Source organism: Saimiri boliviensis, chromosome Y (genome assembly GCF_048565385.1).
Source record: "Saimiri boliviensis isolate mSaiBol1 chromosome Y, mSaiBol1.pri, whole genome shotgun sequence".
NCBI classification, from domain to species: Eukaryota; Metazoa; Chordata; class Mammalia; order Primates; family Cebidae; genus Saimiri; species Saimiri boliviensis.
The window spans coordinates 12395089-12410817 of record NC_133471.1 but is presented as its reverse complement, the minus strand read 5'-3'; the positions used below and the strand labels follow the sequence as shown (position 1 = coordinate 12410817).

Sequence of the window (15729 nt, the reverse complement as noted above, 5' to 3'; positions counted from 1 at the left end):
AGTAAAACTCCATCTCAAAAACAAAACAAAACAAAACAAAACAAAACAAAACAAAACAAAACAGATTGGAGCTTTGCTGTCACAAGCCAAAAAACTAACAGAAGATGAAGAGGCCTGAAACTGATCCTTCCTTAGTACCTTCAGAGGGAGCATACGCCTGTTGAGACAGAAAAGAAATGGGACTTGGCCCACTCCCACTAACATGTTCCATACATGCCCACTGACAACCAGACCTTGCAGCATCAACCTCCAGGTGCCATACTAGCTGACTAGACCTTGCCAACTGTCTGAGAAAAAAATAAGAGAAGCATCATCCCACCATAAGGTAGTTGACTCTATCACCTGGGCGAGAGAGACTGAGACTTTGGTGCACAAGGCCAGGAGAATGACCGTGGCCTTATGATAATACTTACCCCTGGCCTCATGATAATATAAAGTCTCCACCCAGAGAAGAGCTTATTGCCATTTTCTAATCACGCAATGTATGTGTTAGCCTGATTCTTTAATGCATATGATCACCGCCCCCCGTATGTGTGATGACACTCTCCTAACCCATAAATTATGCATGGCACACTCCTTAAGGCACTGCTGTCCCCAGAAGTCATTGAGCATCCAATGTGCTAGTTCTAGAGCCCAGAAAGCCCAGGGCTGGTCAAACCCCACCCCTCACTCCTCCTCTGGCCCCTCCTCCCAGTTATCAATACCTTGCAACAGCCATCAAGCCCCTTTTAATCTCTAGAAAGGAGGATCAGGAGAACACTGGGACCAGCTCAAGCCTCCACCCAGACAGGACCTCTGACCACTGCTAGGGGCCCCTTCTCAGGAGGTTCAGTCCCAGACCAGGGCTCCAGAGACTTCAGTCCATTTTCCCAAATGGACATGATGCATCAGGGACCTAGAATGTCCAGGACTGAGACTTGTTGAAGACAGGAGGGAGCAACATTCCCTGGAGGTCCTCATGCAGCCCAGTCCTCTGGCAGTGACCAGCCAGCATCCAGGAACCTTCTTGATGGGTCTCCAGGCCGTGATGCTCATGGGAAAGGCCACAGGCCAGGGTTGGGTTGGGCCCAGAGCTCTGCATGTTTCTAGGGAAGGTTGAGGGGTGGCATCCCCCGTAGCAGTCCAAGACACCACGGTAGTCACTACTCCTGCTGCTGTTGTCTGAGTTTGGGGGAGCTGGCCTGGTGGGGGACATGGGGGTCCAGTCCTCCTATGGCAGATAGGCAAGCAGCTGTGCCCTCCACTCTGTACACCCTGCTGGCAGCACATTCTCTGAGGTCAGGTTCCCCAGGACGCTGGCCCCAGTGTTCTCCTGCTCTTCCTCCAGGCACACAGATTTTCAAGGATAAAGTGGGCCACAGGTAAACAGTGCAATGGCCTCCTGGAAGCAGGGTTCCAAGGCTCCTCTTGAGGTGCCATCACAGTCTTGATTCAGCAGCATGCTGGTCCTGTGGACCCCCATCCAAGTCTGGAAGAGTGTGGGAGGAAGAAAGGGCTCAGGAAGCATGATCAGAACTCATCATGGGAGCAGCTGCCTTCTTTCTGGCAAGCCCAGCCTCCCTTCCCCTCCAGGAAGCCCTCCTGAAGTCCACACCCAGAGGCCAAGTGTGTCTTGCCACCCAGCACCTGTGTCTTGCTCCATGTGCCAGCCCAGCCTGAACATGAAACCCTGAGTACCTTCAGGCCCTCATTACTCCCCAAGCAAAGGGCTTGGTGCTCACAACAGCCTGAACCAAGGTACAGATGGTGATATCTGCCTAGGATAGAGCCAAAGTCTGACAGCATGTGCCTCAGGGCCTTTCATCAGCTACTGAGACTGGGCACTCCTACCTGACACACACGTACACACACACACACACACACACACACACACACACACACACACAAGAGTTGCTGTCAGGACTGGTTACATTCAAAGCACTTGGCTAAGACCAGCAGAACTGAATCCTTCTGTGGGGCCACAGGAGGCCCCCTACATCCAAAAAGAAGCTGTTCCCTTGGTGGGACCAGGAGTCTCCAGCCCAGGCACCACACACACCACACCCTCCATCATTGCACTACTCTCTGGAGACCAACCTTTGGCACTAGAGTCCCACCTGAGGGTCTAAATAACCCCTGGCAAGTGCCCTGGTTCTCTAGAGAAGGGCTGGTGCCTGCAAGAGGATGACAGTCCAGGTGACCGTCACAATTTGTGCCCTACTCAGCCTTGTTCTCAGCTTCCCAGGTTCTTAAGAGTCACACCTACCACCTTAGGAAAAGAGGGGGACTCTGAAAGAAGCCAGGTGTCAGTTCATGTTTCAAATTATATTTTTGGACAAAAATCTTGAAAACTAGGCTCCTTATTGAGCGAGAAAAGGATTTTTCTGCACAGTAAGCAGGAGCCATGGTATGGAGGGAACATTCTTGCCACAGAGGGTCCAGGGATGCCTGAGGGCATCCAGCAGGGAATATTTTGGAGAAGAGGGGTCAACTTGGTTCAGACCACAGGAAGGGGCACTCACTGCTTCTTGTCCTCTGCCCAAAATGAGGAGTCTGAAGGGAAAAACCAGAGACCAATGGAGCCCTTCCTCTTCCCCTCCTACCACCCAGAGGGCATGAACCTCCAGCCCAGTTGCTCACTGATTCCTCGATTGAGAACCCAACATGGGGGGGGAGGGAGGAAAGTGTGATCCGAGGGGGACCAGGGGACTAGGCAGAGCAGGAGCCCAGTGGCAGTGAGAGCCCCAATGGCAGTGCATCCACCACGGACTCTTCCCCACAAACAACTTCACAGGAGGAGGAGGTGAGGCATGTGGTGGGTGCAGACAGGTACAAACCAGAGGAGACAGAGATAAGTCATGAGACATTTACATTTTTTTCCCATCAACAATGGAACTGGAGACACGAGAACAAAAAGGCATCAGCAGTGGAAAAATAAAGCTAATTTTTCCCCATTTGAGACATGGTATAAATCGAAATTCACTTAATATACAAAAAGGACTCCAAACATAAATAAAGCTCCCACATTGGCCGCCAACTCTCATGAAAGCCAACATGTTGAGCAGGCCAGTGTTCTAGTGAACCCCTGCCTCCCACACCCTGCCGTGGTCTCTATACCCACCTGGAAGTTCCCATTGTGCATATTGTAGAGGGGCTGGAAGAATGCCACTGGAGAGGGCACGTTCTGGTAGAAGGTTCTCTTCACCTTGAGGCCAGGAGAGGCCAGTCAGAGGCCTATGGCAATGCAAGTGGACTGAGGTCACTGCAGAGACTGAGCCTCTCTTCCATCTCGTCACATCCCAACCCACTCTCGGGTCAGGACCCATCTGGGCCTCCTTGCCTAATGGCCACATGGGACTGATTTATGCAGAGGCACACGTCCTTGACAGCATGACTTGCAATGGCAGGTTCAGAACAGAGAGTTACCGGCTGTGTCCTCAGTCCACAGAGGGCGCCAACACCTCCAGAAACCCGTCTTTGTCATCAGCAGGAGATCTGCAGCTCCCACGCCACCCAGTGTCTCCCTGAGCACCAGACTTGCTGCTGAGGATCCATTGACTCTCTCACAAGGATGTCACCTGGGGCTCCAACCCAGCAGGTCCAAAGAGACCTCACCAACTGCCCTGCAAGGCTGTTCCCATTTTCCCCACTTTAGGGGTCACCATTCATATCTCATCCAGCCACATGTCCCCTGTATTTCTCCTCCTAAGACCCTGCAATTTCCTCTTCTTTGCTCTTTCTCTACTTCTTTGGCTGGCTCAAGCCAAATCATCTCGTGATGGGTACCCTATTGGTGCACATTGGCCTCCTGAAGGTCTCCCATGTCCCCTTGTCCAGTGATCCATTCCTCAAAAGATAAAGTAGGTAGTATCACACAGTTTCATACTTTCCTTTGCTCCAAGGAGAAGCCAAGTGCCCTCCCACTTGGCCCCAGCCACAACACCCCTGTCCCAACACCCTCTTTTTCACATCTACTCCCTGACACGGCCCCAGCACCCTCTCTTGAAACCTGGCATGTGGTGCATGAGGCATGATGGTTTATTTAAGGAGTGCCCTTGTCCAACTTGTTCTCTAACCCATCTGCCAGGGTGAGAACAGGGTCCCATGCACACCAGATACCCCACATGTCCTTTCATAGAATGTGTGAACAGATGAAAGAACAGAGCTCCTCTAGAGGCAGGAGACCAGGACCTTGGGCTCCTGATCTCCATGATTCTGGGTTTAGTTGGGACCAAGCTGTCCTTATCTTCAGCCTCTGCCCCAGATGCCCCTTCCCTTCTCTCCCCTGGCAACTTGAGAACCCTCTTCTGGCCCACGGGGAAGACTGGAGAAGCCCACTCCACTGTCAACCTTGACAGTGGGGAGGGGAAGGGAGAAACCAGGCAGGGGTGGACCTTGATACCCCACCCACAACACACTCACACATGCACATAGAGATACATCTTCACACGTACACTAAGACATGTACACCCTTACCCTTTCACACAAGTGTGCATGCACACACACACACACACACACACACACACACACCCACCAGCTACCTACCTGGGTGGCAACTTGAACAGAAAGTAGATCAGGTCAGTCAGCAGGAGAAAGACAGACACAGCAACAAGGATGTTGTCTGGGTGACCCAAGGGTGGGATCAGAGGACCTATGGGCAGGAAGGGCACATGGTTTTGAGCAGCCTCAGTGCCAGGAGGCTCCCCACAAACCCACATGGCAAAGGTGCACCGTTTAGTGCCCTGGGACAAAGTGGAAGGTTTGTGATGGGCCTTGAATGTTTGTGTCACCTGTTGAAGGACCTTGTTTATGAGCCATATACCTGGGCCTCACTCTTCCCATCTTCCACATGTTGGGTCATAAGGTCCATGGGACCTCTCAGCACTGCAATGCACAAGGGTCAGCCCAGCTCTCACTAAGGACACTGAGGTCACATCCAGCCTCCACGCAGGAGCACCAGCCCTGGTGCACAGCCCTGCCGACCTCACTCCTAACAGGTGCCACTGACTACAAGTTCCCACGAAGCCCCGGTGTTGACAGGTGTTTTCTTCCTCCATTTAGACCTCAGAGCTTCAGAGGAAGGGTGTCAACTGGGGCATGACTGCCTCAGGGAGGGGCTTCCAGGAGGTTGAAAGGGTGTGGGGGTGAGGTGAACAGGGTAGAGGACACCCAGCCCAGACTCTAGAAGTGCAGGAGCCAAAGCAGTGCCCACCTTTTCTCTGGAGAGCCTGGAAGCATGCAGGCTGGCTCCACTCATTCCACTGGCCTGTATAATGTTCCTTTTCCACCACATCATCCTCCATCATGGTCATCTGGACACGCAGCCTGGCCTCATGAATAAAGCCAGGGTCCAGCTCAAAGGCTTCAAGTATAAGCCAGGTGACCCCAACAATGTGATCCCTGTTCTGGGCCCACTGTGGGGGTGGAGACAGTTAGCAGGGGCTGAAGGTGGGGCTTCAACCTTCACCCATCGAGAATACACAAATATATTATTATGTGCTCATATAACACACACATAAACACGCCTGTGTTAACACACAGGAACACTTGCCACATTTATGTGCACACACACAGAGAAGGCATACTTTGACACTGACACTCACACACAGACACAGCTGCATTTGCCCCAAATACATGTATGAACACGCAGGCAAACATCTACAGGGACGCTTTCACACTCATCACAGTTGCATGCACACTCATATGCACATGTGTGTATGCATGAGCACACTCACCACACTCACCACAGTTGCATACACACCCATCCACACAGGCACACTCACATATACAAACACCAGGCACTGGCACACTCGCACATACACTTACATATAAACACACAAACATGGGTGTGCAAACACATAAGTGTGCACATTTCTATGTGTGCACACATAAGTACATACATGCACACTCACCAGAGACAGGCACACTCACCCTAACTCCCATGCATGCACACAAAGCATACACATGTGCATGTCAGTATATGTGTATATACACACACACCTAGTTCTAGTTCCTTCCCTCCTCATCACTATCAGTTGACGTCTCCCTGTGTAGAGTGGGGATTCTGCCCTGGGCTGCTGTTCCCAGGAGAGAGGACTCTGGAGAAAACCAGCCAAAGTGTTAACTCTTCCTGCTTCTTGAAGGCCAGCTCATAGCCGAGAAGTGTGGTCATTGGCTCCGAGACAGGACTGATGATACAGGTCAGCGTGCAGCGGCCAGTGCTGGCATTGCTCTGCAAGTCAGAGGGTGGATCCAGCTTAATTGGAACAGAGTGAATCCATGTGAGGCTGAAGGTGCACGGGTCTGGGTCTGTCAATCAGCACACCCAAGACTGAGAATCTGAATGATTCCCGTGGGACATGGTCAAGGTCCTCTCCAACCAGACACCTCACTGGAAGACGGGGTCCAGTAAAGCCCCAGGCGGGACATGACAGCAATCACTTCCACTGGCCTCCACAGCGTGATTAGGTGGTTTCTAAATATTTCTTCCCTTTCCTTCTCAGTCAACTGCTGGAAGTTCTTCCCAATATATTGTTGGAGTCCTTCCTGGGATGACTGAAGAGCATTTCACATGACTTAAATGGCAGCCCGTGCCCCAACTAGCAGCCCTGCATCTTTATTTCATGCTAAAACCCTGACCCTGCAGTAACTATGTGGGCCCTCGCCTCCCAGGTTCCAACCCCGCCCCCAGCCCTGGATCTCACTTGGCAGGGACTGAGAACACTCACTGGGCCACTGGGGTCACAGGCTGCAGGGCCTTGCCCCCAGCTACCAGGCAGCCAGGATGTTCTTACCAAGGGGTCCATTCCAGACCTATAGCCGCTGCTCACCATGTCTCTGGGGCAGGTACTGTGGGTCCACCAGGCTGACCAGCTCCCTTCCAAACACGCAGTGGTGGAAAGTGATGGTGAAATTGTTGGATGGCAGGATCACCGCCTCGGGTGGCAGCAGTAGAGTGCACTTGCTGCCCTGCAACATGCACTTATGTGTGCCACCAGGCGCCTGGTTGCTGGAAAGGGTGTGTATCAGAACCACGGGGCTGCTACACTGTTCTGGGGCAACTGCTGCAATCCTGGAGACCTCTCCCTCATCCCTGTCCAGGTGGTCATGGCCCTCCATCCTCACCTGGTAAAGAGGAGCCAGGTGCTGGAGCCCTGGGCCAGCTCTGAGGCAGACCAGTCACAATCGATCCTGAGGATGTTGTTGGTGAGGCAGGTAAAGGTTTCAGCCCTTGGCCCTGGAGACAATGATGGTTGGGAGCCAACGGTAAGTGCTTCAGGGCAGAGCTGAGCTGGAGGGTTGGGGGGATCTGATGGCTGACACCTTTGCAGGGCAGTCACCAGTGAATGATCCCAGAATCTATTCAGGGAAGCACTGATAGGCCTGGGAAGTGATGAGCTCTGACTCATGGTACATGGGCCAATTAGACTCAGAGAGGTGTCAAGAGGATGAAAGAAGTGAGACTAAGGTCAATCCAGATGCCAAAGGTAGGGAGGTATATGTTGGAGACTAGAGACTGAGGTCCAGGCTGACCCCTAGAGGACATGCCCCAGCACAGTTTGGGCCAAACTTTTTCCTAAGGGCTCAACAGAGGACAACCCAGTCCCTCAGACATGCCCTAGTTCTCCACCCACCTCACACAGACACCAGTGCCCAGCCTTCACCTCGTCCTTCCCCTGGGATGGAGACCCCCGAGCAGACACAGGTGCAGACGCAGATGCAAGCCAGGAGCCAGGTGCCCATGACTTGCCTCAGGGCCTCACTCTCCAAGGTCCAGCCTGCAAAGGACTGGGCTGAGGGCCCTGTGAGAGCAAGCCATCCCACTCTGGAGGGGTGTTCCCCATGAATTGCTCCCCAGCAGAGTGCTCAGTGGGTACCCCACTTGCACTCACACTGTCCTGTGAAAGACACTGGACACCCTGTCCAGTCTATCATCAACAGGCATTTGGGTTGGTTCCAGGTCTTTGCTATTGTAAACCGTGCTGCAATGGACATTCGTGTGCAAGTGTCCTTATAGTAGAACGATTTGTAATCCTTTGGATATATTCCCATATACACCATAGAATATTACACAGCCATAAAAAAAAAAAAAAAAAAAAAAAAAACAATGAGTTTGTGTCCTTTGTATGAACATGCATTAACCTGAAAACTATCATTCTCAGCAAACTGACACGAGCAGAAAATCAAACACCGCATGTTCTCACTCATGGTCAGGGGTTGAACAACGAAAACACAACACAGGGAGGGGAGCATCACACACTGGGGTCTGTTGGGGGGAAATAGGGGAGAGACAGTGGGGTGTGGGGAGAGATAGCATGGGGAAAAATGACAAATATAGGTGTGTGGGAGGAAGACAGCAAATCACACTGCCACATGTGTACCTATGCAACAATCTTGCATGTTCTTCACATGTACCCCAAAACCTAAAATACAATTTAAAAAAAAGAAAAAGAAAGAAAGAAAGAAAGACACTGGGCACCATTGCCCAGGCTTTACTCATAAGAAACTGAAGCTCAGAAAAGCCATTTGACCCAGCCAAAGACTCTGACTGCAGTGTGTGAGGTGCACCCTCAAGCTTAGATTCTGTACTCTGACTGAGCTAGGTCTCCACGTCTGCCTCAGCCAGCCCATCCCCCTGCACCCCCGCAGAGGTGTCAGGGTTGGGGGAACTGGTTACTTGCGTTGACAGGCAAGGAGCTGAGTCCTGAGAAGGGGAGATGACTAGCCTAGGGTCACACGGACAACCTCTACAGATTTTTTTTTTTTTTTTAATGGAGTCTCCCCTGTTGTCCAGGCTGGAGTACGGTGGTGCAATCTTGGCTCACTGCAACCTCTGCCTTTCTGGTTCAAGTGATTCTCCTGCCTTGGCCTCCCAGGTAGCTGGGATTACAAGCATCTGCCACCACACCCGGCTAATTGTTTTGTATTTTTAGTAGAGACGGGGTTTCACCATGTTGGCCAGGCTGGTTTTGAACTCCTGACCTCAAGGGATCCACCTGTCTTGACCTCCTAAAGCCTTGGAATTACAGGTGTGAGCCATCATGCCCAGCCTCTATATATTTTCTCTCCTTTTTGTCTTCTTAAATACCCATCCCAGGGTTCTGCCCCAGGAAGGTGGACAAGGATGGTAGTGGGGTATCTGTCCCAAGGAAGAGCACCAACAGAAGGGCAAAGCCCCGCATGCTGAAGTGTGAGGCCTGAGCCCCAGGATCCCTTGGGGAGCCAGAGGTTGGCTGGAGATGAGGAGCTGGGTGTCAGAAAGCACTTGGGTGTGGGAAGGCTGCTGTTGCCCTATCACCCCATTTGCAGCTCCAGATGCTACACCGATAGCCCCTAGGCAGGAAGCAGGGCCAGCCTAGTTATACAAGACTGATTATTGATAAGGAAGGAGAAATAAAAACAGACATGCATGCAAACTACATCAAGCTCACCCTTAAGAAACCTGAACATCCTCAGTGGACAGTGGGCACTACACTAACCCCACTACACGCGACTCCCGGCATCATATCCAGGTACCCACAGGACAGTCCCCCATTAAGATTGATGATCAGGAAGTCTCACCCTTCCCTAGAATGGAGCGTGCAGCCTGTCACCACCAGCCACAGCATGAAACACCATGGCAAATTCTCTGCAGCAGTGTCTGTTCCTTCTTGCAGCAGTTACTGGAAAGATGGGGAAGACAGTCAGCCAGCTCTTGGGATATGTGAAGGCAGGGTTAGAATTATTACCAGGACCGTAAGAAAGCCCAGGCACAACAGCCACACCTAAGAGCTGACCTAGGCCCCAGGAAGAATGACCGCTACACCAGCTGTGGCGAAACACCCACATCTGCGTAGAATCAGGCCAGGCCGGCCATAGGCTAACCCAGAAGCAGATGGCTTGAGAGCAAGGAGTGGGATGGGGTGGCTGAAGGCAGAGCTCCCTTCCTCCATCCTGGACCACAGGGCCAGTCAGTCTGGGCAGGTGCACACACCCTGACCCGCAGGCTCCCTGCTCCAGGATGTCACCAGGGAGGCCTCACTGCAGCTCAAACAACACCCGGTCACGGGATGGTTGTGAGAGCAGGAGGGAAACCCAGTGTCTGCAACCTGGGATAGAGCTGCCCCTGACACCCCCAGTCCTGCTGGGATGGCTCCAAGCTCAGCAGTCCTCATTTCTAGACAGGGAAGAGGGATGGTAGGGCAGGATCCACATGTGACACCTGAGAGCTACAAAGCAAGAGGAAAGAGTTAAGTACAGCAAACACGATGGCTATCTGACGGGAAGGTCTCTGCTTTTCCTCTGTACTGAAATCTTACACCTGTACCTTGTAAGCTGAGTAGGGCAGGGTCACCAAACTCCTACAGGTAAGGAAACTGAAGCTCGGAGACCTGGGACCTGCCCAATACCTGGCTCCTGATACCTCTGTACTTGGTACATTCACATCAGCTTCTACACAAGCCTGTGAACTCCCCGAGGGCAGTGCCTGTGAGGTAACCCTGAGCACACACCCCCACTGAAGGCACCACAATGCTTTATAAATGGGGTGGCTGCAGGAAGAGTTCCGTTCCTCCATCCTGGACCACAGGGCCAATCAGTCTGGGCAGGTGCACACATCCCGACCTGCAGCCTCCCTGCTCCTGGATGTCACCAGGGAGGCCTCACCATAGCTCAAACAACACGCGCTCACAGGATGGTTGTGAGAGCAGGAGGGAAACCCAGTGTCTGCAACCTGGGACAGAGCTGCCCCTGACACTCCTAGTCCTGCTGGAGAGCCTGGCTGACATCACTGCCTGGCACAGCCTCTCCCAGATTGGGTCTGTGGTCATAGCCTTCAGTCCATGGGTCACTTTTTGGTCTCTTCTGAGATCCCCATTTCTTCCATGGACTCAATGTCAAGCTCTGGCCCAGATGGCTACTGAGCCTCATAGCCTGCCTACCCTGGTTTCCTGGGCCACTGTGAAGCTGTGGGCTGCCCTGTACTTGGAGCCCTGCCAGGGCTGGAGTAAAGGTATTGACACAGATTCCTGGTGTCTGCAGCTGAGATGGAAAAATGATGCCCATTCTCTTCCTGCTGTCTTTGTGAAGAGGTACCCATGTGTTGCCTGCTCTGCCCACAGCCTTGCTACCCCAATGTAGTTGAAGGTCATCACTGTGTGATGTCCCTACATGAGGCTCCTTGAGGCAAGACCCTGTCTGATCATGTTGCATTCCCTGCACCCATCTCAACTGTTTGATAAAACTTTCTCCAACCCCTCCACTCTGGCAGAGGCTGCCCTTGCTTCTGGATGATGTTCATGCTGTCAGCATCCATAAGCAGGGCTCTGGGATGTTACTTAAAGATGTGTTATGAGGATACTCACTCTTGGTACTAATCTACCCCATGTAGCTAAACTCTGAATAAAGGGTGAGCCCAGAACAGTGTAAGTCACAGGTAGAGCAGGGGCCGGGGAGGGCACAGGAGGATCCCACCAGGGACCACATCCTCCAGACTATATATTTCCCAGGGAACTGAGAGGGCTATGCTCTTTCCAAAACAAACCCTCTCCTCCCTTTCCTCTGCTTGGCTGGGTTGACCCTCCATCTGGAATTCCACCCTCACCTGCTGCCCCACACACAGGTCCAGTGGGGTATCCCAATCCTCCTGGCTCCTCTTCTGCAGTAAAACAGCCAAATGCCTGGTGTTTGCTAGAGGCTTTCCCGGGCCTGGGCCTAGACCTCAGCTCCACCCTGTGGCCATGACAATTGGAGCCCAAGTATGCTCATTCATTCTCACCCCCACAAAGGTCAGTTCAATCATCAGGGAAGCAGAGTTCCTTCCATAATTAGAAATTCTGCCTGACAAAGACAATGCCTTTCCCTCCAACCAGTTGCAGCATGTTCACACTGGCCACAGGAGAACCCATGACCCCTACCTGTCTAGAAATTAGTTTGGAATCCTTGAGGTCAGCTCTGCAAATTTTGCTATCTCTAATAATATCCAATGCCAGAACACCAGAGGAGATAAAGGTAGGGTGGTGCTCTAAAATGACATGCTTCCACAGTGGCTTCCTGGGCCCATGGATGGAGGGCCACTTGTCCTTCTAGACCTCCTGAATTTCATGCTGACTGGAGAGTCTGAGTAACCCAAAGCACAGACTCACCTTCCCAGATGCATCTGCCCAGTCCCATCACAAATCTGAGGCACCCCCAACCTGGCGGTGACTTGTCACCCAAATGTCTCCGGTTGCACAACAAAGACCCTCAGCCTGATTCAGGAGATAACTGCCACAGCTGGTGATGTGAGCCTTGTACGACAAGTTCACATAGGCCACCCACATCTGAAACCATAAGCACATTGCAGAGCTGCTCTCCCAAGCAGAGCTGAGAAGTGTCTGTCACTGCTGATCTTGTAAGCCAGGGACCTGTGAGACATGACAGCCTTACAGTCCCTGTGACACTGAGGACTGCCAGACATAGACTTCAGTGATTTATCTACTGACTGCCAAGTGAGTGTCAACTGTGTTCTTCCCAAGAAACACCACTGACATGCATTAAACTGGCCCCAGGAAGTGAGGACCCTGTGCAGGTGCAGAGCAGTGCCCTTCTCTCGTATGCTTTGCCAAAACCAGAGGTGCAGTTTCTCCTTCCATCAGGTAAGGCAAACTGAACATCACGCTTTGGGAGAGTATTACACATAAAAGCAATGCAGACTCATTTGAAGGAAAACAATACAGAAGAAAACATGTTTAACAGGGTCCCCTTCCACCTTCCCCCAGAAGTAGCTACTGTAAGCAGTTAGGCACAAATGCACGGAGACACTTTTGCTTTTACTTTTTTGATTTTTATTTTCACTGAGTCTCACTCTGTCACCCAGGCTGGAATGCAGTGATGTGATCTCAGCTCACTGCATCCCTTGCTCCAGAGTTCAGATTATTCCCCTGCCTCAGCCCCCGAGTAGTTGGGATTACAGGCAACCACCACCAAGGCCAGATGATTTTTTTGTGTTTTTATTAGAGATGGGATTTCACCATGTTGACCAGGCTGGTCTCAAACTACTAATCTCAAGTGATCCACCCACCTCAGCCTCCCTAGGTGCTGAGGTTACAGGGGCAGGTGATGACACCCATCCAGACACTTCTTGAGCTGAAACAAATACATATTTCTTAAAGACTCCTGCTTTGCTGCCACTTTGCAGCCTTCTTCAGGCATTGTTACATTGCTGGTGAGAGTAAAAGTCTATGCAAAAATTTTTCCCCTATGGTTTTGCACCATCTTTCTAGGTTGGCACATAAAACCGACCTCATGCCAGGTGTGGTGGCTCAAGCCTGTAATCCTAGCACTTTGGGAGGCCGAGGTGGGTGGATCACGAGGTCAAGAGATTGAGACCATCCTGGTTAACATGGTGAAACCCCGTCTCTACTAAAAATACAAAAAACTAGCTAGGCATGGTATCGCGTGCCTGTAATTTCAGCTACTCAGGAGGCAGAGGCAGGAGAATTGCCTGAACCCAGGAGGCGGAGGTTGTGGTGAGCCGAGATCATACCATTGCATTCTAGCCTGGGTAACAAGAACAAATATCCATCTCAAACAAACAGACAAACAACAACAACAAAAAACCCACCTCATGACTTTAATGGTAGTATACGCCATGGTTTAATAATCCCTGCAGTGGTCTAGACCCAGTGCCTCACACCTGTAATCCCAGAGCTTTGGGAAGCAGAGGCTGGAAGATCCCTTGAGGATCCCAGGAGGTCAAGATTAGTCTGGGCATCAGAGTGACACCCTGTCTCCAAAAGAAAAATGGTAATAATCATAATTTCTGCAATGAACATTTGAATTGTTGTCTGTAAATGCTATTTTCTTTTTTCTTTCTTTCTCTCTTTTTTTTTTTTTTTTAAGATGGAGTTTCCTTCCTGTTACCCAGGCTGGAGTGTATTGGTGCAATCTTGGCTCACCTCAACCTCCGCCTCCTGGGTTCAAGCAATTCTCCTGCCTCAGCCTCCTGAGTAGGATTACAGGCACGTGCCACCACGCTCAGCTAATTTTTTGTATTTTTAGTAGAGACGGGGTTTCACCATGTTGACCATAATGATCTCCATCTCCTGACCTTGCGATCCACCCACCTCGGCCTCCCAAAGTGCTGGGATTACAGGCATGAGCCAACGTGCCCGGCCTATTTTCATTTTTTTAAGAGACAAAGTCTTGCTCTGTCACTCAGGCTGGACTGCAGTGACATGATCATAGCTCACTGCAGCCTCAAAACTCCTGGGATCAAGCATATATGCTATTTTAAATGAAGGTAGTGAACAATTCTGGGCATGGATCTTCAACCAACAGAGTGAGTTCTACTACAGGAAAAATTGCTAAGGGTGGAATTGTGGGGTCTCAGGGTTAGCATTTTAAAATATTGATAGAAGCTGAGAAGTGGCTCTACAAAAAAAATTGCATAGACTTTTACTCTTACCAACAATGTAAGAATGCCTGTAAACCCTCACCAACAGTAAACATTATCCATCTTTTTAATCTTTGCCAATCTAACAGGCAAGCTATCTCAATGTGGTTCTAATTTGTACTTCCCTGAGTATTACTCAAGATAAGAATCTTTTCATGTATTTATTAGTTGTGTGTTCTTTGGGGTCCCAAATAAGGTCATATTTTAGTGTGTATATATGTATGAGTATGGTAGTGTGTGTATGTGTGAGTGTAACTGCACACATGTATGTATGACAGCACATATATGCACATGTTTGTGTTCTTGTATGGGTAGTGTACATCACAACGTCTTGGGTAAGGTTTAGGTAAGACTGTAGCTCTCTGGAATCTGAGAACATCAGGACACATGAAGAGATTGAATCAAAGGCTCAAACCCATCAAACAAACACCTTAGCAATGACAAGAGACATGTCACATTTCTTTCTAACATTTGAATTTTAATCAACTAGGCTCCTATCTCATCTGCTACAAGCATATACTGTTCTACTCACTGGAGCCATCCCTGCACTAGTGTCCTTACCAAGACAGCTTCTTTCTTACTGTCAGGGCGCCTTCTGCCTTGCTGAAACCAGAATCTATTAACTGAAGACCAACAGCCCATACTACCCATATCATAAACTCAGAAGCAGAGACCACAAGAGCTGGATAGGAATAAAGGAATTCCTCAAAAGAAAAACCAGAGAAGAGAGCTCCAAGTTCTGCATCTAAATTCTACCGAAATCTCTGGATGACCTACAATCTGAATAAAAGTTCCAGCTGTTCCCCTCAGGACAGTTTGCTGCCTGCTAAAATAATAAACAAACAAACAAAAACAAAATTAAAAAAAAAAAAAAACACTCTCCAGAGAAATAGAACACACAGTCTCAAAAATGAATGTCATGCACAATCTCTAACTAACTTCAAAAGCAAAATTATCAGATACATGAAGAAACAGAACTATGTCATACGTGCTTAAGAGAAAAGGTAATCAATGAAGATTGACTTCTAAGAATAAAGTTGTTGGAAATAGCAAAAGTTTGTTGTTGTTGTTGTTGTTGTTGTTGTTGTTTTAATTTTTCGAGATGGAGTTTTGTTCTTGTTACCCAGGCTGGAGTGTAATGGCGTGATCTCGGCTAACCGTAACCTCCACCTCCTGGGTTCAGGCAATGCTTCTGCCTCAGCCTCCAGAGTAGCTGGGATTACAGGCACACACCACCATGTGAAAGTCACTTTCACATTTTCAAATTTCTGATGGTTTTCTTATGATAGTGAGTTTTCTCATGCCCCACATACCTGCTACCAATTTTGTGTCTTAGT

At 50.2% G+C, this 15729-nt stretch overlaps 1 pseudogene; it reads right to left on the bottom strand.

Annotated features, from left to right (window-relative positions):
• Positions 1-895: 895 nt before the first annotated feature.
• Positions 896-12129, bottom strand: LOC141583009 (interleukin-9 receptor-like; annotated as a pseudogene).
• Between the last annotated feature and the right edge of the window lie 3600 nt (positions 12130-15729).